The 22969-nt window shown below is 34.8% G+C and overlaps 1 protein-coding gene across 21 annotated transcripts in view; it reads left to right on the top strand.

Moving 5' to 3' along the window:
- CCDC102B (coiled-coil domain containing 102B) overlaps positions 1-22969 on the top strand; it is a 372905-nt gene that overhangs the window by 69870 nt on the left and 280066 nt on the right. For 6 of the 21 annotated variants that reach the window (XR_010124192.1, XR_010124194.1, XM_054460438.2 and 3 more), the window contains exon 1: positions 7198-7299. The exons of 8 other annotated variants lie outside the window; for them this stretch is intronic. The gene's annotated coding sequence lies outside the window, so the exon portion shown is untranslated. Of the gene's footprint in view, positions 1-7197; positions 7300-7331; positions 7571-22969 lie in introns of those variants that run through there. 7 more of the 21 variants (XR_010124191.1, XR_010124193.1, XM_063653814.1 and 4 more) reach the window with 5 other exon arrangements.

Below are 22969 nucleotides of genomic sequence, written 5' to 3' on the forward strand. Positions count from 1 at the left end.
GACATTTTTTGAATTTCACAGAGTGTGGGTAATGTTTTGTCCTAAGAAATCAAAAGGAGAGATTAGCAAAAAACAAAAAACTTTCAAGAGAGTAAAATAAAACTCATACTATGTAAAGAAAATTAATCCATATGCCTTAGCAAGTGGTGGTTCAATATTGCTGCCAAGAATATTTATTAACATTATTCAGGACAATTATGCATTGAGGAGGATTAGTTCTGTCTTGAAAGAGATTATTTAGCAAGGGCTGCCCAAATAGTTCGAGTTTACAGATTCAGAAATGAGATATGTTTTCTTAATCAATGTTGTTTTTGTTAAGTTGTAGACACTCTTTCCTTAGTGAGGTCAAGTTGAATTGCAATTTAATATAGTTCCTGATCAGTAAAAGCACTTTTCATCAGTATAGTGGACGTTGAGTTCTTTTGAGAAAAAAAGCAGTGCTTAGCCTTATTGATTTAGATGTATTAAGGTGAAGCATTTGTTCTTTCTGTGTATGTGGTAATCCTGGAGTAGAAGTCACTCAGAAAAATTAATTATACACTATAAGACTGCTTCCTGCAAACAAAAATGGGTTTTGTAACAATGCTTTTTTTTTATTCCTTATGTGTTTGATATCCTAATGCGTACAGACTACATAGATGACTGTGTTTGAAATCTGTAAATAGAGTGTGTGTATGTGTGTGTGTGTGTGTATGAGAGGGAGAGAGAGATTTTAAAGCACCTAATGTTTTAGTAAGCTAAACTTTCAAAATTATCTAGTCTAATTTCCTGACTATATATATATTTTCTCTCATATATTCATATATATATTTATATATGAAAAATAAAAATGAGACTTGGAATAATGGAGTCAACTTTGCCTAAGACCACACAGCTGACAGCTGCTGAGTAGCAGAGCTAAATCGTAGCCTCATCTTTTCACTACTCCATCACTATAAACAGTGTATCTCAACTGATAGAGATTTTGCCTCTCAGGGAACATTTGGCAATGTCTGGTAACATTTTTGGTTTGCACAACTAGATGTGCTACTGGTAACTAGTAGGTGGCGGCTGCTGCACAGGACAGCCTCGCATAAAAAGCATTATCTGGTCCAAAGGTCCACAGTGCTGAGTTGGAGAAATCATTCCAAGTAGCTGCGTACATCCTACTATTATTAACCAAGGAAAGAACAGTTAACCATTTACTGCTGATATGAGCTCAATTAAAACCTAATGACTATATTTTTAATCCTAATTTTATCAGCTATATCTAATGATTTAAAAAGCAAATATTTATTTCTAGGCCACCTCTTAATAATTAGATATTCCCAAGGAAATGTCCTAAAATTTTCAGTCTCACAAAGATAATTTCACAGTTTTTATTAGAAGCTTAAGTAATGTGTCTAACTGCTTTGGTCAGAGCCTAAGTAGTGGGTGCCAAAACAAGACCACAACCATAAAGCTACCAGGTTGAGAGGTAGTAACGTAAGTTATACCATCAGACTGGGACATGCCTGAAGTTACTTAATGTTCATATTTACAATATAAAAATTTGATTTTAGATTATTTTGTAGATGTTGTAGTTAGGTCAACATAACTACTTTTAAAAGCAACTATTGCTAATGATAGCTTTAATCCATTCCTTTAATTCATTCAGTTGTTTGTGATGTACTGTTTTAGCACTTTACATCCATTATTTCTTAACTGTCAGAATCTTTCTACAGGTTACATCTTTTTTACACATACATGAACCGTGGCTTAGAGATGTAACTCTTTGAGAATACACAACCAATGCTTGAACTCAGGTCTGTCTGACATCAAGATCTCTTCTTTTTTCTGCATGTTAGATATTGTAGATTAGATTTATTTTTCTTAAATAGTTTTCTTAACTTTTCCTTTAGTTGACAAAATATAAATATAGTTAGTTTTGTGTCATAGCTTAGACATTTTCATAAAAGTGCATATTCTGTTTATAAAGAAAATTTGGACATTGAGAGACAATTATTCCTATTTTTAAAATAGCAGGAGGGAAGAAAATAATATTTTCTATAATGATGCAATAAGATTCACTTATTGTCATTTGGACTTACATGATGGGCACACACAGGTTAGTTTAATAAGATCTGCTGGCTGCCCAGCTGGTCTCTCCTGATTAATGAAGAGTGCATTTGGAACATCACAGCTGCACTCTGTGAGTTCATGCACGGTTGTAATCTATGATTTCAAATCACCTAGTACATTTCAATCAAAACCAAAATTGGCTTCCTTACAAAAAATTTTCAGTTGCTGACATTGTAACATGTTGTTTTAGAGTAATTTTACAAATATTGTTAAGTCATTAAAATTGTAGCAGTTAAGATTTTTAAACTACAGCTGAATTCAAATAGTTACTAAGGTCCACAGAAAATTATCTGTCTGACTTCATTGGTATTTCTATTTTTTTAAAAAGTTTGTCAATGACAGGCATATATGTATCTAATGTTAGTACTATTAATTCTTTCAATTTATAAAAGTAGAATAAAAAACAATGTTAGAAGAATTTAAAATCACTGTATACTTATTCAATATTTTGATAGTATATCTTTCTAATTTGCTTTCTCTATAACATGTCCGATTCTGAGACGTTATTTTTATTTTCTTCATTATGTTCGTAGAACATCCATCCATCCATCCATCCATCTATCCATCCATCCATCTATCCATCTATCCATCCATCCATCCATCTATCCATCTATCCATCCATTTATCCATTTACTGTTTCATTAAATGATGAGACCAAGATATGTCTTAGCTCTGCTACCAACCAGCTGTCAGCTTTGTGGTCTTACTCATTAATTTATTTGCTTTGTTTTTTGCAAAATATTAAAATATAAATACAACATTATCTTCTTAAGAAATTCATAGCTTTTTGAGAAAACAGAGAGGTAAATAAATCCACCAGTATAGCTTTAGCTGTAGCGTTAACTATTTCTATGGGAATCAGGAACTGCCCCACAGAGATGATGAGAGATAGATGTAATATTGGGTAAAGGTTGCTATAGGAGTTTTCAATTTCATGATTTCTTCTGGACCTCCCAGTTAGGTGATAAGAATCTAGAGTAAATCAGTTTTGATTAATATTTATTCCCCATTGTTTCTCCAGCTAGATACTATTACAATTTTCCATTGGCCTCTAGCTCCCAATCTAATAAATAAGGACATAGGAGAAACCTGATGACAGTGGTTTCACCAGATTAAGTTCTCTTTTCCTCCCATCACTGAAATCTCTCATGAGGTTGATTAAAACTCAGAGTTTTTCTGCTGTTCTTAATGTGTGGCTTGCATCTGAATCTTGACTTCACGAGCTTATTATCATTTAAGAACAGCTTCCCCATCTCCAGCCTCCTTGTCTTGTTCAAGGAATGAAAAAGGAGAAAGAAGTCAACAGGCTGGCATTAGAAATACAAAAGTTTTCTAAACCCATTAGGTTTCCACTTATGTTTCATTGGCAAAACTGCACCACACAGCCAAATATATTTGTATGGGAGGCTTGGTAAGGTAGGCTTCAAAAAAAATGACCACATTGTTGCTCCAAACAAAAATAAAAAATTGTTTTGTAGGGAGGAAAGGGAGAAAGGATACTGCGTAGGTAAATATCAGAACCCACAGGGTGGATGTAACATATAGAATGAAACTGGAATTCACTAAAAAAAAATAGCCTTCATTGATGTGTGCTGAGTACCTCAAGACATTATAAACTTGCCAACAAATTTTGGAAACCTCACGGCTGAATTTTTCTCGTCTCTTTTTCATATGTCCCCAAGTGATTGTTATATGATATGGAGTGTTAGGATAATGGAGGTGTGTGTGCACAGGGGTATTATAACCATGGCGTCGATGTACCCTTTGAAACTAGGATGGAGACCATAGATAACTTTGTTTTTGATTCTGAGAGGTCCCATGCTATCAATGAACAAATAATTTGTGAGCCAGACTTGGCAATAAGGATGAAGTCGGACACCTTCTCCGTTTTCTGACCCTAATGGATGTGGCCTGTGTGGGGCAAAAAGAGCCTTCACATGAGAAAGCTGCAAGTGAAGACAGTGCCCTCCACATATAGTCAGATTTTACTGGTCATTAATTTGTAAACTTGCCAGTAAAAAAAAAAAAAAAAAAAAAAATGCTGTGGTAAGACAAAAACAAATGCAAAGATACAGAAAGAGATAAAGTGAAGAGAGAGGTTTCAGGTTTTAATGTAAAGATGGGTTATTAAATTTGAATGGTGAAGAAGAGTAAGAACTTAGGAATAGCAAAGAGGTTTCTAGATTGAGAGACTGGATAGGTGGTAGTTTATTTATTTAAGATTGAGATTACAAGATACAGTAGAGTCTTTGGAAGAAATATAAGAGCTTTGATGATTGGAGATTATTGAAAGATTTAAACAGCTCCTAGTGAATATTTCATTAGACTTTGGAAATACAGATCTGAAGCTTTAGAAACTATTAAGGAAAGACCCTATGTATTTCAGAATTATATGTCTATTAGTTTACTAGGGCTGCTGTAACAAATACCACAAGTTTGTGGCTTAAAACAATAGATCTCATAGTTCTGAAGGACAGAAGTCCAAAATCAAGATGTCAGTCTGCCATACTCTTTTGAAAGCCCTAGGGGAGAACCCTTTTTTGACTCTTCTTAATTCTGGTGATTGTTGGCAATCCTTGGTTTGTAGACCTATCACTCCAATTGCTGTCTCTCTCTCTCCCATGACATTCTCCCCTGTGCGTTTTGTCTAAATTTCCCTCTTCTTATGAGGATACAAGTCCTTGGAATATGGTCCCCCCTCACCCAGTGTGGCCTCAGTGTAACCTGATTACATCTTCAAAGATGATATTTCCAAATAATCATCTTCATAGGTACAGGAAGTTAGGATTTCAATATATCTTCTTAGAGGACACAATTCAACTCACCAAATACGTGTGGCAAAAGAAGCCTCAAAAACAGATGTGCTCCCCTAGACAGAAATGTGAAATAAGAATAGGACCAGTGATGGCCTCTTGAAGGTGTTCCACCATTGAAAGGAGAGAAAAGTAATAAAAGAGGAGATAAAAATATGACATGGTCAGAAAGATGAAACCATAATCCAAAAAAGTTGTGGTTTAGAAGCCAGGAAAAGCCAGTGTATTACGAAGAAGGGAGTTGACAAAAAGATTTAAAAACCTTCAGGGACTTCAAGTGCATAAGTACCGGAAATAGACTACTGTATCTTTTTAAAGATGGAGCAGGAGAAGGCTGGGAGAAGAGAGACAATTTAAGAGACAGAGAGACACTGCAGTGATCTAGAAAGATCATGATGGTTGTCTGAACCAGAGTAGTGGCAGTGAGAAAAGAAGACTGGGCAAATTATTGAAGTACAATCAAAAGGAACTAGTGCTAGATTTGATATAGAATAGAAGGAGTCAAGGATGACTTCCAGGATTTTTCTTTGGGCAACTGTAAAACTGGGTTGACATTTATACAGATAACACAGCAGGCTCATGGAGAGATGATGATTTCAGTTTAGACAAGCTGATGCCATATCTGTGTCATTTTCTAGTTGAGGGGTATAGTGGGCTGATGAATATGAGTATTGGAAATTCAGACAGTCATTGGGTCTAAAAGTAGATATTTGGGAGTCATCTAAAAAGAAAGATGGTAATTGAAACTATGAGGATGGGTGGCATTATCCAGAGAGAGAATATACACATTTATATGTAGATTTATCTAAGAACATACATGACATACACCAAAGGATAGATGGAGGATGAAGCATCATCAAAGAGGGCAAGGAGAGCCAGCAAAAGAGGTCAAGAGGAAAACCAGGAGAGTGTTGTGCCAAGACAAGAGATGTCTTCATGTGGGCAGGGTTGTGAACAGTATGAAAGGCTGTGTAGATGTCAACTAGAAGGATTAAGGTGAGTTGGAAAAATTAAAAATAAATAGAATATTTATGTGCATGCATGTGTGTGTGTGTGTGTGTGTGTGTGTGTGTATTGTCACTTTGATGAATTAAAATCAGGTGGATGCAAGACTAAATAAAATTCTTGGCTGGAGAACTTTCAATCATTTAGCCATGACAAGAAGGAATGGTACCTGAAAGTGAAAATGACTGAATTGAAAGTAAAGTTCATTGGCATACATGAAATTGACTAAAGAATGTATGGTATTTAACATCATGTGGGGAAAATCCAGACAAGAGGGAAAGCTCAAAGATAGAGGAGAGAGAATCATGATTAAGTTTAGCTCGAATGGGTCAATTGGCTTTATACAGGAAGATAGCCACCTTTTCCATTGCATCAGAAAGTAAGGGGGAAAAGAATGTTAAGTAGAGATAGATGAAAACACCGTAATAAGCCTACAAATTAGGGAATGGTGAAAAATAAAATAATTTGAAGACATTTATTGCCTAAATTTCAAATGTTGTTTTTTTGCTACTTATAAGGAGCAAGTCGATCCTGTTACCTTTTGACTTTTTCTTTTTTACTTTGGACATTTTTTGCTGCTAGTTTCGACCAGAGAAGCTCTTTTTTATGTGGTCTCTCGCCTCCCCCCACAACCCCCATCAGAACACTTCCTGACAGCTGAGTCATGTCACTAGAAAGCTACTTCATATTCTTTTTCCCCAGGGAAAGGGGCCAGAGAGCTTTCACTGGGCACCCTGGGGACTACAGCTCACAATTCCTGCCAATATGACCACGATCAAGGGTTTTGACATACAGTTCTTGTTTCATGATTTGTATACTCAAATCTTTTATTAAATATGATTTATTTTGCTTTTGTGCAATCTAATGCAAATCAGATTGGATGAATATTTTATATTGTTCCTGTAATCTGCAGTATAATTTCCTTTAAATATTTTTCAGATAGGTACTTTCTAGGCTTTTTTTTTTTTTTGCTTTGCTATTTTAGTTTTTTCTATTATTATTACAAGTTATACTGTTGTGATTAAACATGAAGTACACTTGTGGATGAAGGCATGGGTGTCTTTTTCTTTTTCATCCACAGTAGAGGTTTCAAATGATTGTATGGAAAGCTTTGGATAACCATACTTAGGGAACATTAAAAATGATTTTATTTTGATTGGCTCAATGGTGATCCAAAGAGGGGGTTGTGGTAGTGGTTTCAATAAAACTTCACAACCAATGGGAATCTTTTTTGAGTTCGTGTGGAGTGCCCTTAATGCTGGAAATAATCCTGTTGGCTAGGACTCCAGAACTGTACAGATGAGAAAAGGATGCAGGAAATTCTGTTGTTTACACATATGGCTGCAACTGAGACACTGGAGCAGCCCAGCAAGCCCAGAGGGTAAGAGTGTTTAATAACCTTGTGGTTTTCTATTTAATTTTTATATTTTCCTGCTGAGGCAGAGCATGTGTTGTTCTCGGAGCAAAGACAGTTGCTTACAAGATGCAGAGCAAAACTACTGTAGAGCTGGGAAGCAGAAGGATTTGGAGTTTCTTTTTAAAGTGATTCCTTCCTTTCCCCTTTCATTTTTCCACTGTGAGTGTTATTATCCTGACAATTTGTCATACATTTCCTGTCTTTAAAAAATAACTGTATACTAAGCAAAACTCAGGTAAGAATTTCGACTCTACATTTAGACAGTAATAGTATATGTTGATATTAAAATTTTGTTTCATTGTTCCAAATGAATGTGAATTAGTCATTGTGTTTGAAGTAATCTATATTCTTACAGTAAAAAAGTAAAATTGTTATGGAAACCCTCCTATCTATGCCTCATGTACCTTGAATTCTTTTCAATTGTTGAGTCTTCATGCTGAATTCTTGTATTCGTTAATGGAAAGTATATTTCAAACTTAGCACGAATATTGATTTCTTTGCATGTTACCTGTATAGTGTGGAGGAGACAGGGATACAGAATAAAATAATAAAATCCTGTGCATAATAAAAAATAATGCTTAGCTATATAGAAATAAATTATAAAACTGAAAAAAAATCTCTGGAAACCTTTGGGAAGCATTTGCTTATGTTTTCTGCAAAGATAAATTATCAGTTGAATGTCAAGTGAGTACATTTATTAAATATAAATATAAGAAAGATTCTTCAAAAAATATAATTAGAAATATGTCAGTAACATAGGACCAAAATATATAAAATATTTATTGATACTCTTATTTACATCAATACCAGTTTTTCTGTTTTCTAAAATAATGTGAATGTGTTTTTGCTAATCATTTTCGTGGGAAATGGTGTTATTACAACTTTTGAGTAAATATTCTGTTGTTAGTAAAATATGTTATTGTCAATAAATATTTTTATATATCCAGTAAATATTCTTGAATTCTATTTCATATTTTAATGAAAGCAATAAATTAGAAGGAAGTATTTATAAGTTAGTGATACAATATCTGTGTAGGTTTGTGTGACCTATTTGAATATATTCAGAAAAATGCTTTATGTGAATTGCTTTATTTTCCAAAATATCATATGTTCTTATGAAATCATAGATCATTTCATTGTCTCTCTTTTGCATCCTTCATATGTTATGATTGGATTCAATAATTGCTTGATCACTGGGACATTGTTTCTGGGCCTCACTGTGGGCTTGGCTTCAAAATAATTTATGAGTGTTTTATCTAATTATTAGAGCCACAAAACAATGGCTGTAATTCTTAAAATACAAGAAATGATCTCAGGTCATCATATCTCTTAGGCTGATGTTACAAGACCAATTGAATTCTGCCATAATGCCAAAATATTCAGAAATTCCCTTTTTAGCAGGTATGTCAGTCCTAAAGAGATGCCAGAGGCTTTAAAGAAAAGTTCAACTTCTTGAACTGAGTCTTGAAAAACTAGTAGAACTTGGATAGGTGCTGAAAGCAAGAGGAATACTCTACTTTGAAGAAGTAATTGGCAAAAAGGGTTTTGAACACGAATTAGCATATAGCATAAAAGAATGGTGAGTAATTTATCTGATTGGAGGAGAAAAAAATATACCTTTGTGAGTATCAGACATTGTACTCAATACATAGAGCAGGAAAAATTGATAGAGCATCTTAACATTGCACACAGAAAAATTTGGCCTTTACATATCATGCAAAGGGGACAATTGCAAGTTTCTGAAAAGAGGTGGAGTATCTGTGCCTCTTTTCATCATCTTTACCATCATCATCATCATCATCATTTTGCCAACACATAATAGCATTTTCTGCGTGCAAGATGACTTACATACATATCCACAATTTTGATAGCTCTGCAAGAAAATGAACATTAGTTTACACGTTATTTTCATTTTGCACTTGAAGGAACCTGATGTTCAGAAATGTTCAATGATTTGCTTAAAGCCACAGATAAAGAAAGTGAGGGAACCAGAATTTCAAATAATGTCTTTCTGGCCCCAGAGCTATTTCCACTATGTTGTGCTGGTATTCTAAGAATGTGAATCTGGCAGAAGTCAAGCAGAATGGTTTGAAGTAGACATTGGGATTTTAGGGTGCAGGGAGGAGGTCGTGAGACAATAGTCCAAAGATCCATTCCAATATTCTATAAATCCAGACGAATCACCGTTCTATCAGTTGGGCCACACTTTTCCTTTGGGAATTGAGAGAAGAGACTGACGCTGAAAATAAGTGGTAATTTTTACATTTAAATTAGCGGCCCTCAGATTCAACACTTATGCTTTTCTGTCTCTTAAATCTACTTAGAGAAGGTATCTTTTGCATTCTCAGAGAAAATGTCATCACTGATTTGCATTGAATATTACCTATTCGCAAATGAGATGTGTGAGGTGGCCAGGAATAACACTGGGGATGCACTGACTTTCCTCTGTTTCTTTTTGATACGTGATATCAACGAACACTCAGCAGCCAAATACTCTTAAAACTATGGAATGACCAAGTTATTATCAAATAAAGGCATTGTATAAGTTTCATTTCAATGGGTGAAAAGCATATATAAAATTCACATTGTAATAGTGTAAAATACAGTATATTCACAGTAAAAAAGAATAGAACTTATTTGTTAACATGTTTTTCTTCATATATCCAAACCTTAAAGACATTACTTCTTCTCAAAGTAGAACTAGTATCTGGGATAACATTCATTTTCTTCTTCTTTTTTTCAATGATATAAAAATTATAGTTTATTTCATAACAACGAGTATTTTTTTGTTCCATGTATACATGATGGTTACTATGCTATCATTTTATAAACATACTGCCTACTAGTTTAGAATCATACAATCATTAAGTAGGCTTTACTGAAGGAGTATCTTTTTGCCATACACGAAAACAGATGAGGATAGTTGAAATGCAAAGATTTGGTCACTGACCTTGAGGTTTTATTTTTGTACAGATCTAGGTTGCATTCTAAGAATATATTCTATAGAAGGCATTTTGTATAACTAGTACTCCATCCCCAGTGCCCTGACTAATTGTAGATGCTCAATGGAGATTGAGTGTGAGCTTGAGACCTTGATTGTAAAACGGAAAACTAGATATTGTATTGGAGGTTGTGCTCAAGGCCATTTAATTGTAGTCATAGCTTTGCAAAGGATTGTTAACATTATTACATACTTAAATATTATCTGAGTTGATTTATATTTAATGATATTTCCTAAAAGAATTGCTGTTGTGTGTCATAAATATATTAAAATATTTGATGTTAAAATTTTGATAGAAGTTTTTTAGTAGCTAAAGAAAAAGGTGTCCTTAATATTGAGAAAAAAAACATATGCTCACTGATATATTTATAAATATATCTTATCATAGTGTCTGTTTCAAATTTGTAGAGTTAAAGTTTCCAAAAATAAAAGTGAGATTTTTAGTCACTGACTCGGGAGCATATGTTTCTAAGCTGCAGTAAACATTTGGAAATATAACACAGGTAAAGAGGCAATAGTTCCATGAAGAAAAACCTGTAGCAACTTTAGACTCATTTTCATTTGGAAATAGTTTTGAGAGTGTGTCATACAATCTTTCCTTTCCTCCCTTAGTGAATTTAGGATTGTGAAGGCATTAGGTGAAAGATTACATTTATGACCTCTGCAAAAGATCAAATAGTCTTATTAGTCAGCCTATATTCATGAATTTTCTATCTTCTTTTGGCATAAAGGGTTTTGAACAAGGATTTCTTCTCTGGATGAGAAGAAAATGTATTTCACAATAAAGCATGAAAATTATAAGGTGCTCAGTGGGATTATAACATTTGGTAGCACAGGAAAAAAGAGAAAGATGTGGAAGTGCCAGAATCCATTGGTGTTGCATATAATTCTAGAAGGTTCTGTTTATAACCTGTTCCTAATTTGGAGCTAGAATAATCTCAGGGATTGTCTGAGGGTTCAGGTGAGCTTTGTTCTATCTTTGTTTTGAAATCACTTTACAGGTATTGTCAATGGTAGGAATGAGTTGGGTCAAAGCAACTACATAGAGTCCCTGCCGTCCTATTTTTGATACTGCCCAGGCTTCTTCATTCTTTTCGTAATAATGAAACTTAAGTTATAGAATTTATGATTGCATGGATTAAAAACATGGATGTCGCAATTATGTCGTGCTACAAATGGCCTCTAAATGTGTTAATGCTATATGAATTTACTTGCTGGTTTTTATGTTTTTGGTATGTTTTTATATTTTATGTTTTTGGTATCAGGACTAAATAAATTTGACCTGATAATGTAGATTAATGGGAGAAATTCCAGTATTCATGGATTAGAACTAGGAGGGCAATCTCAGATACAAGCTTCTCACAGAAGGCTGGGGCCTAAGCATAGGTACTGAATGCAAAGCTCTGGTCCTGGGCCTCACATGGTCCATTCATTGTCTATGGTTGGCCGTCATTGTTTACTCTGTGGCTATAAGTTTCTTCCATATTATTGAGCAGGATGTTTATCTGAATTAATATAAATGACACATTCGAGAAGCATAGATCTTTATCCAAAACGATATCAGAAGTAGAAACAGTGCAGAAGACAAACTCCACCTCTCATCTGCTGATTCTTTTGAAACCCCTTGGTTCTCTTATCTCTGAAAGGGATACATGGCTTTGTTCTCCCAAATATCCTATCCACTTTCCACGCTGTTTCAAAAGTATTTCTGGCCAAATAAATGTAAATCTTCATCTTTTGTATATACAGATAATCATCATAGGTGTATTTGTGTATTATTTAAGTACTTGGAAGAATGAAGTTGCTGATAGCAATTAAAGTGGTGTGATTGGGGTTAACCTCACTTAAAACTGTTTCTTTATTAATTTTAAAAGCCTATAAGCATTTAATATCCAAAAGCCACCTTCTTTAGAGAAGACTGACTTATTTAGTGGAACTTGTAATGCTTGCCTTTTGGAAGAAAAGGAATAGTTCTAAGTCACTCTGTTTTAGATTTGTCCATTTAGTACTAAATGTCTACCATGTCTCAGACACTGTTCTAGCAATGGAAATAGAGATGTGAATAAAAAGTAAAACCCCTTTCTTTACATTAAGCATATAGTCAAGCTGGTAAAGCAGTAGAATCCATACATAGTATATAAATATATATTAAGTCATGATAAGTACTGTGAAGAAAAAAAGAACATTCAGGCTAAAAGGGAATAGAATATTTACGCACTCTTGAAATAACCAGGGAATGTCCCTTCTGTTAGGGTGAAGGATGTAAGATACCTAACCATGAGGAATCTTGGCAGAAGAGAGGTATAAAGGAAATCACATGTGCTAAAGTCTTAAGTCAGAAGAATGTTTGTCCCTTCAAGGAATGGCCAGATGGCCGGCAGCTGCTGGGAATGAGCAAGGCAGGGAGGCACAGGCAGAGGCAACTTTGAGAGGAAGTAAATCCAGCTTAAGCTTCAAGATATTAGGGTGGTGCAAAAGTAATTGCGTTTTTTGACATTACTTTCAATGGGAAAAATCATAATTACATGGTCACCAACCTAATATTATTTTATTTTTAAAAGGGCTCTTCATACCCCAACTGTAGGAGCCTCAGGTCAGGAAATCATGGGTCCTGATGAAGAGTTCAGGGATGCTTTATGTTTAGATCATGACAACATCATAAACTACAACCACTTTATTCTGAGTCTGATGGGAAGTCACTTGAATGTTGGGATCCTAGAAATATTGTAACGTAAGTTGAGTGTTCAAAGCATCCACTTGGCTGTGCTGTGGAGAATATACTGGAGTAGGGAAAAGGTGGAAGTGGGGAGGCCAGATACCATACAATATTCCAGGTGAGAGACAGGGTGGTTTGAAGGAGATATTAGAGATGGAGTTTTTGTAATTCTGCATAGGCTGTATTTCATATTTTCCTGCCAGGACTGATGGAGTTTCCAACAATGATGTGCAATGAAAGGATAAAGGAATCAAGGATAACCCCTAAGTTTGGTCTGTAAACCTAGAAGAGTGAAATGTGCATTTATTGACAGAGGGAACACTGTGGAGGAGCAGGTGTAGATGTGAGGGGAGTTCAAGTGTTTGTTTTTGAACACGTGAAATCTGAGATGCTGATTAGATATCCTTAGTGATGTTAAGTGGGCAGCTGGACACACGAGCCCAAAGATAAAGGAACATCTCAGGCCAGAGATATAGATGTTAGGAAATTTCAGAAAATTAATGAATTTGAAGGCAAAGGCCTGGATGCCTTCACCCAGACCAACTGCCCCAGCCTGAAGTCTCAGTGTTGGAGCACTTCCAGTCAGGGGTGTGAAGCTGAGACAGAATATGGGGCAGCTACCAGGGAGTAGAAGGAGAACCACAAGAGAGGATGCCCTCAGAAGCCAAGAAAGTGAATGATGAAATGGACAATCATATACAGGGCTTCTGATTGGTCAAGTAAAACAGGAATTTCAGGCCTGGAATTGACCATTAGATTTGCAATGTAGAAGTCACTGATTTCCTGTTTTTGTGGCGAACTAGAGTTGAAAATGATACTGCAACTTTAAGAAAAAATGAGATAAATAAAAGTGTCTTTAAAATAATTTTTATTTTTAAAAATGCCAAAGATATGGAATGGCTGCTGGGTGGGGATCAAAATCTTTTTTTTTTATGTTGAGGGTATTATAGCATGTGCATTTGCTAATGGGAATAATCTAATCTAGAGAGAGGTACAAACTAGTTAAACAGGAGAGGAGTATATTTGAGGAGGCCGTGTCCTCGAGTGGATTAGAGGAAATTAGATAGAGCATACAAATGGGAAGTTTGGTGTTAAGAACGTGGAGTGATTCTCTCTAAAAACAGACAGAATAACATATGGGTATCCATTAGACACATAGATATGATGGAACCAATGGATGGCAGTTGTCTTATAATTACATATCTTTTCTAAGTGAAATAGAAAAACCCCCTCAATCTCAACAGATAAGGCAGAGCTGAAGAAGATATGAAAATTTTGAAGATAGAGAATGTATGGGATTATTCAGTAGAATGTTTGTGAATTAATCAGGGAAAAATATTAATTTCCCTGTGGTAGAGTTGGCTTGGCTACATTAAAGGCCCATATGAGGTCCAGAGTCAAGAAATTGAAGTGAGACCAGATAGCAAAGGGTGTGTTTTCTCGAAGCCTGATCAAGAGTGTAGGTGCAGACATGGAGCAGGAAGACAGCTGTAATTCACTGACATTAGAGTTTCTAACCAAGTAGGGTCGAGAGAATGCCAAGCTTGCTCACAGCAATTTGTTAAAACTGGAGCACAGAATAGGGAGGAGAGAGTGGATGTGAAGCCAGTGAGGAAGAGAGAAAAAGCAATACGATCCATTGATAGGAGGCCATAGCTGGGTCAAAGAAGAGAGTTATGGGGACAATAGTAAAGGGTAATCAGAGAGGTGTGGATCATTGATATGGAAAGAAATGCTAGTATGGTAATGGGATCTAGGTGCATAACCAGCCAGTGGGTGGGTGAGGTCATATCATTGGAATTAATAGGAACTGAGAAATGAGGATATTGTAACGACACTATATGTGAAATACTTTGGAAATTAAAAATTTTCTTGTCCCTGGAAACATATTCAACTTCTCCTAACTTATTAACATAATTGGTTTCATTAGATAAATGTTAATACCCATTCCCATGCCAAGACTCTACAGCGTTGTCAGTGATCTCATTTACTTTTCTCTCTGCTTATGTAGCATTCTGATCGGTCCTACAGACTGTATTAAAGAACGATCTTCAGCCAGGGATCAAAGCAAGACAAGGAAGTCTTCAAATACAGCAGATTACAAGCCCATAATTTTTTAATGTGTTTATCATTTTGCCAAAATTTTGGATAAAAATAAAATTATACTTATTAATAATGTTAACAACACATGAATTAATATTATTTTTAGGTTTTTATTTACAACTGCTGTTTTAATGACATACATTTTTAAAATTAATAATTATTTTTCCCATGTTGTCTAAACAGCTTTAAATATATTTTAATGGGATTTCTCAAAGCTTAGATAAGAATGTTCAGCAAACATATCCAATTTTTAAAATGATATTCATTTTATTTTTGTATGACTATTGCAACATCACCTCTTCTGTATTATGTGGCCATGTAGAAGAGAATGAGAATGTCACATTCACTTATCTTTGAATAGCAGGCATAGCTACTTTGGTGTGCATTTTTATTATCAGTAGAATATGTTTTTCAAGCATATATTTGCAAATAATATTATTAGTAATTATCTTAATTTCCTGTATTTAGGAATCCTCTAGGTGTTAGAGACAGCAATATTGCCAAAACATTCTGAACATGTTTGAAAAAAATCAGAATGCAGTTTTCTATTTCTGTAAAATTCTCTGTGGAAAAAGAGAAGTTCTTAAAGTCTTTTGGATGCTCTACAGCTATTTTGTCCAATAGAAATATAATTCAAGCAACATTTGCAATTTAAAGTAGCTACATTTAAAAAGTTAAAAAATGAACATGTGAAATTAATTTTAATAATATTTTTGATTTAATCCAATCTTTCAAAAATATCCCTTCAAAACGTAATTAGTATGAAGTTATTAATGAGATAGTTTACATTCTTACGTTTCATGCTGTGTTTAATTAGTACTCACCAAACATCACAATTCAGGCGAGCCTCATTTCAAATGTTCACTAACTACATCTGATAGGTGACTACCATTTAAGGCAGCACAGGTTTAATACTCCAGAATATAAATGGTTCAAAAATATCTTCATAGCAACCATAGAATACATTTCAGGCATTGTATTTATCTCCTTGTTGAAGGTATGAGTTTGAACGACCTTATCAAGGAAGATAATTTACCTCACGTTTTCTGAACCAGTGTTCTCTGGGTTCTACTATAGCTCTCATGTTATCATATTTACATACTTATGTTATTTTGATGCTGAGAAGTGTGTTAAAGATGGTGGCCTCTAGAAACAACTGGGACCAATATATTCTCTGCTTGCTATAATTTAAGAAAATTTACTAATTTAAGAAAATTTAATAGGTGTGAAAATCAGGCAATGATAAAAATGATAAAACTCAATTTAGGAGTCCACACAATTCTTAGTACTTTTTCTCTTTTTTAATAAATTAAATGCAATGTATAGATCTGGGAAATCATGAGATATTTAAGAAAAACAAGGAAAAAATAGAGTTTTTGAGGAAGATTTAAGATAAGACGTTACAGGAATTACTTGGGAAAGAGTTGAAGAAAATATTTACATGATTGGGAGGCAAAATAAAAACCAAGCAAGCTTTCAGAAATGTAAGAGTTTAATCTGGTCTTCCACTCTTTGCAGCTTTCCTTGCACATGGTGTCCATTTTCTGTTTTAGGGAGTGGAAAGACAGATCTTTTGAGAAATACAAACACTGAGTATTCACTTCCTGTTATTTTGACATTTTTAATCCAATTCCTTTACTTGTCTTTACTAAGACAAACAACTATGCAAAAATGAAAGGAAACACATGAAAACGGATCCCAGATCAATCAGCCGTTGTGTTAAGGATTCTACTTTCTAGTTAAATTGTTTTTTTCTTTATTGCTACCTTCTCCTATGTCAAAGGATGAAAACCAGAAATATAAACACTTAAAAAAAAAGATGATTGCAGAGTTGGGGGCCTCTATGTCTGAATAAATTACTAATTTATTTTGGCTAACATGGAGAAAATATGAGCAGGGATGAACGTTTCACTAGGATTTAAGCAACTAATCTTCAAATCAAAAGCTAACTTTTTTTTTAAGATTCCACGTCTTTTCCTTCTCGAGATTACAAACTCGTCTATAAGTTTCATATTATAGATGTAACTTTCCCAGTGAAATCAACATTTTGGATCTCACTATTATAAGAAGTAGCTTACATATTGCACAACCATTCTATTTTGTTTTTCAAGTAACATATCTAAAATTGGATTACTTGTTTTATATTATATTAAGATGGAAAGAATTAGAACAAAACATGTGATGGGTATTATTTTTATCTTAGAAGAGTTCATATAAATATAATGATTCTGTAAATCAGATTACAGTGGCCAGGACAAAGAAGTCAGCATTTTGTCAATATATTACTAGCTGCTGTTCCTAAAATTTTTGCTGATATACTTGCATGTATTAATATTTCTCTTTGTTGCATAATAAAATAACATTTGGTTTTTGAATCATTCCATTGTTATTTCATTGCTTTTACTACTTTTTTTTTTTTTTTTTTTTTTTTTGAGACAGAGTCTCACTCTTTCGGCCAGGCCAGACTGCAGTGGCGCTATCTCGGCTCACTGCAAGCTCTGCCTCCCGGGTTCACGCCATTCTCCTGCCTCAGCCTCCCGAGTAGCTGGTACTACAGGCGCCCGCCACCGCGCCAGGCTAATTTTTTTGTATTTTTAATAGAGACGGAGTTTCACCGTATTAGCCAGGATGGTCTCGATCTTCTGACCTCTTGATCCGCCCGCCTCGGCCTCCCAAAGTGCTGGAATTACAGGCGTGAGCCACAGCGCCCGGCTTACTACACATTTTTATTTCAGTTTTTCTGAAAATTATGAAGCTCTTTGGCAATAGAAAATGATTGGTTTAATGTGTTTATAGTACAATATACTAACAAATATTGTTTTATTTAGATACAAAATGAATTTTACATGGTTTTATTTTTAAAAATTTATGTCATAAGTATATGTTCTGAAATTTATGCTATTTCTATTCAGAAGTAAGTAGCCTTGTGATTTCAAAATAGATTAATCGTGTGTTTTAAGAAAAACATAATTACGAAACTTGGGAAGTTTCATGTTCACTAATAATTTTGTTTTCTCAACATCTTCTTCAATTACATTAATAAAAGCAAATCATTCAAGGACTAAATCCAGCCTGCAGTAATTTGGAGCATTCATAAACGTAATTGAGCTTCTACAATATTGTGCTTTGAACATGTTGCCACGGGTGGGTGAAAGCAGCTGGCTTTCCTGTCTCAAATATTTTGAGAAGTTTTAGAAAGTAAAGTTTACTCTCAGCCTAGAATTCCCTCATTTTCCATAAAGGAAGAAGAATTGACCATATAAATATTTATATTTGAGAGATAATTCAGGAATATTAGAGAAACTCTAAAAACACAGTTTAAGTTTGTGTTATAGTTTGTGTTATAGGTTATGGAATTCTATTTTTTCCAGTTTTTGATGTACATAAAAACCTAATGAAAATTATAATGTTCAGAGCAATTTGTTTTTAATCATTAACTCAATTTTTATTCTATTAAAAATGTTAACATCTAAATAACTTGTAACAAATGAATTTTTGAAAACTTTCCATTTAAATAGCTACATAATTTCTAAAATAAATACATACTCATTTCCATGAGTCAGATTTTACGTATAATCACAGGTAAGCTCCATGAGAGTGGACATTTACATTTATTGATTCATCTTCAATGCCTAGAATTTCACGGCTGGAACATGGTAGAAATTTGATAAATATTTGTCGAATGCATAAATTCAAGATTCAAAAACTAAGAAATGTTTATTCTTATTCTGCTTTAACAACTTCGAGGAATGAGTAGATATCATTGTATACATGTGTGAATGTTTATAGTAAAATGGTCATTAAAACACATTGCTTTACCTGCACTTTCTCATTTGTTTGTCTCTTGCTTTGCTTTTGTTTCACATGAGTTACTGAAATGTTTTTAAAACTCAAAATTGGATAACAATAGAAGTAAAGACAAATGAAAATAAGTATACTTTAAAAATCTTACATTATTTTACCACTTCTTGTTTTTCATTATGTGTAATTTAATTTGTATAAAGATTTTTTAGTCAAATTTATATTTAGAGATAGATTTGAAAGTGTTAATCTTTAAATAGAGTGCATATGTACAGCAGATGCTGTTTTAAAAACTACAGCAAACAAAATCTAATAACACCAAAAAATTTGGAAAGAGGTAGTAAGCAGCTGTCTTACACAAATTCAATTTTCAGATAGATTTTAGCCTTTAGTCTTTTTTTAACCAAACAAGTAATTTGTAAATCTCACTGAAAAACTTCATATAATGGACAATCATTTGCATATACACACTCAGCAGGTGGTAAGCCCTGTTCAGACATAGCAGATATTGCACATATGATTTATATCTGATTAAAATGGAAATACAACAATAAACCAACGTATTGGTTTACAATATCATTAGAAAAATATTCAGGAAAAATTTCTGTCTATCTGCCTTAATCCAGGAAATAATATCTCTATTATTAGCATATCTTATTCTCCTTCACTTTTGAATGATTCCCGAATGCTGGTGACTCTTGGGTAATTGTAAACTTAGTGCTTTTTTTCCAGATAGGTTGGGTTCTCTAGGATCGTGATTTTTAGAGAGACTGTTTTGAAAAATTTTCTTTTCTTTTCTTTGTTTTTTTTTTTATTATTATACTTTGAGTTCTGGGATATATGTGCAGAATGTGGTTTGTTACATAGGTATACATGTGCCATGGTGGTTTGCTGCACCCATCAACGCATCATCTACATTAGGTATTTCTCCTAATGCTATCCCTCCCCTTGCTCCCCACCACCCAACAGGCCCCAGTGTGTGATGTTCCCCTCCTTATGTCTATGTTTTCTCATTGTTTAGCTCCCATTTATGAGTGAGAACATGCGGTGTTTGGTTTTCTGTTCCTGTGTTAGTTTGCTGAGAATGATGGTTTCCAGCTTCATCCTTGTCACTGTAAAGGACATGAACTCAACCATTTTTATGGCCGCATAGTATTCCATGGTGTATATGTGCCACATTTTCTTTATCCAGTCTACCATTGATGGGCATTTGGTTTGGTTCCAAGTCTTTGCTATTGTGAATAATGCTGCAGTAAACATACGTGTGCATGTGTCTTTATAGTAGAATGATTTATAATCCTTTGGGTATATACGCAGTAATGAGATTGCTGGGTCAAATGGTATTTCTGGTTCTACATCCTTGAGGTATAAAACAATATAAAGTCTTCATGGAAACTTTGAAAGAAACAGTTTCTTTTCTATGTTGACAAACACATAAGAGGCTGGGCTTGGTGGGTCACGCCTGTAATCTCAGCACTTTGTGAGGTGGGCAGATCACCTGGGATAAGGGATTTGAGACCAGCCTGTCCAACATGGCGAAACCCCATCTCTACTAAAAATACAAAAATTAGCTGGGTGTGGTGGCGTGCACCTGTAATTCCAGCTATTCAGGAGGCTGAAGCAGGAGAATCACTTGAACCTGGGAGGCAGAGGTTGCAGTGAGCCGAGTTCTTGTCACTGCACTCCAGCCTGGGCAACAAGAGTGAAATTTCGTCTCAAAAACAAACAAAAAACATAAGAAAGTCAACAATTCAGGCAGGCAGAAGAGTCTTTAAGAAAGAGGGAGTTTTCAACAAGATAGGCAAAGTAATGAAGAGATTGAAAGGAAGAAGGCTTTCTGGGAGGGGAGCATGGTGAGATGGCAGGAATGACAGGTGAGGATCCTGAGGTCACATGAAGCACAGAGGACGCCAGGCCAACTCTCAGAGGTAGGGAGAAAAACTGGACCTGGAAGGTAATATCTGAAGCCAGAAGAGAAAAATATTGGGCTGAGGTAGGATTTAATATGCTGAGAATATTCACTTAAAGGGGAAAATAACTCAGTCACTGAATGTGGTACCTTTTAAATTTATCAATCTGGAAAAAAAGTATAAGATTCTCCTACCACTGCTGATTGAAATAAAACTGTGTAAGAACTAATATACTTACAGTGTTAGATTTTTATCATTACAAATCAGTGCCTAATCTTTTCTTGTTAAACGTTCTATTGTAAAAATAAAAACCTTGCTAAAGCTATACATCATGGTTGGGTTTACAGAAAACAAAAGCAGATTTTCATATTTCCCTTAGGAGGATTAACCATTTCAACAGAAAAATATATTTATATTATTTTATATAAAAATATATTCAAAATTCACATTATGTTAAAGTATCCAATAGCTTTCATTCTACTTTATAAAAAGTGATAAAATTTTAAGATGTACTTTGTGATGAAACTTAATTCTCAACTAAAGACTCTACTTCAGAAGAAATTTTCCTTTTAATTCCTGGACCATGGTAATCATTTAGAAAATGTGGCTATATATGATTATTGGATTATGGTCATTATAAAGCAATAGAAAACAACTTTCATGTCGTGGTTCACTTTAAGTAATAGAAAAGCATTTTAAAGAACAACATAGCAAATCTGAATAGCGTCTCTATAGTTTAGAGGGGCTAAATACCTCTGTAGCAGAAGGTATGTCTTTCAGATGTTGAATATTAATTGGGTAAGTTGATATATTTGAATATATCAAGAGGAGGCAAAATACAAAGAGGCAGTGAAACAAATCATGACCCTAGTTAGTATTAAGCATTTCCTATGTTAAAAATGTGAATATACATATTTTAGTTCAAGCTGGTGCTTCTACATTTTTGTTGTTGTTGTTGCTGTTGGAAGAAACATTCCTTCTGAAGAATTAACATACAGGAATTGAGTACTGACATCCTAGGGAAGTTGAATAATTTTGGTAATCCAAGGCAAAAAGCCCAGCTAGCCTGAGAAGGGTGATATCCAGGTATCCAGGCAGAGGAAACCTAGAGATGGAGAGAAGATGAGAGGAGAGAAGGGAAGGTGAGGTCAGAAAAGAGGAGGTCGGGGAGAGAAGGGGAAGGGAGGTGATATGGTTTGGCTGTGTGTCCCCACCCAAATCTCTTATTGAATTGTAATCCCCATATGTTGGGGGAGTGGTCTGGTGGGACATGATTGAATCATGAGAATGGACTTCCCCCTTGCTGTTCTTGTGTTAGAGTGTAGAGTTCTCAAGTGATCTGGTTGTTTGATAAATGTATGGCATTTCCCACTTCTCTCTCTGTCTCTCTCTCTCTCCTGCTTCCCCATAATAAGATGGGCTTACATTCCCTTTGCTTTCTGCCATGATTGTACGCTTCCTGAGGCCTCCCCAGTCATGTGGAAATGTGAGTCAATTAAACCTATTTTCTTCATAAATTACCCAGTCTCAGGTAGTTCTTTATAGCAGCATGAGAACCAACTAATACAGGAGGCCAGAGAGATGAGAGGATAGGAGGATAGGGGAGAGGAGAGAAGGGTAGAGGAAGGGATGGGAGGCAAGAGAAGGAGGAGTTAGAGGATGAAGAGCAAGGGAAGGGGAGGCCAGGAAAGAGGAGGGGAGAGGAGGCCACTTGTTCCTTCATAGAAACATTATTATAGGACTTTGGACCAGAAATGTAGGTTAGTTAGGGGAGAAGAAGGGAGGGAAGGCCAGCAGAGAAGAGGATAAAGGAGGCCGGGAGAGTGGAGCCCAGGCGAGGGGAGACCAGGAGGTAAGACTTGGTTATCTGTGAAAAGGACTTTGAATCTAATCCTAAGAATTAATGGAAGAGCAATTGGGAACATTTTAGCAAAGATGAAGTCAAATTAAAATATAATTTTATATATATATATCTCTCTCTTTAGTTTTTGAGTGTAGAACACTTTTGAAAGGGAGAGAAGTTGGAAATCTATTTCAGTTATCTGAGAACGATGTGATAGTATTTGGACTAAAGTGGATGAGACAGAGAAACATGAATGTAAA

The sequence above is a fragment of the Pongo pygmaeus genome, chromosome 17 (assembly GCF_028885625.2).
Source record: "Pongo pygmaeus isolate AG05252 chromosome 17, NHGRI_mPonPyg2-v2.0_pri, whole genome shotgun sequence".
Taxonomy (NCBI): Eukaryota; Metazoa; Chordata; class Mammalia; order Primates; family Hominidae; genus Pongo; species Pongo pygmaeus.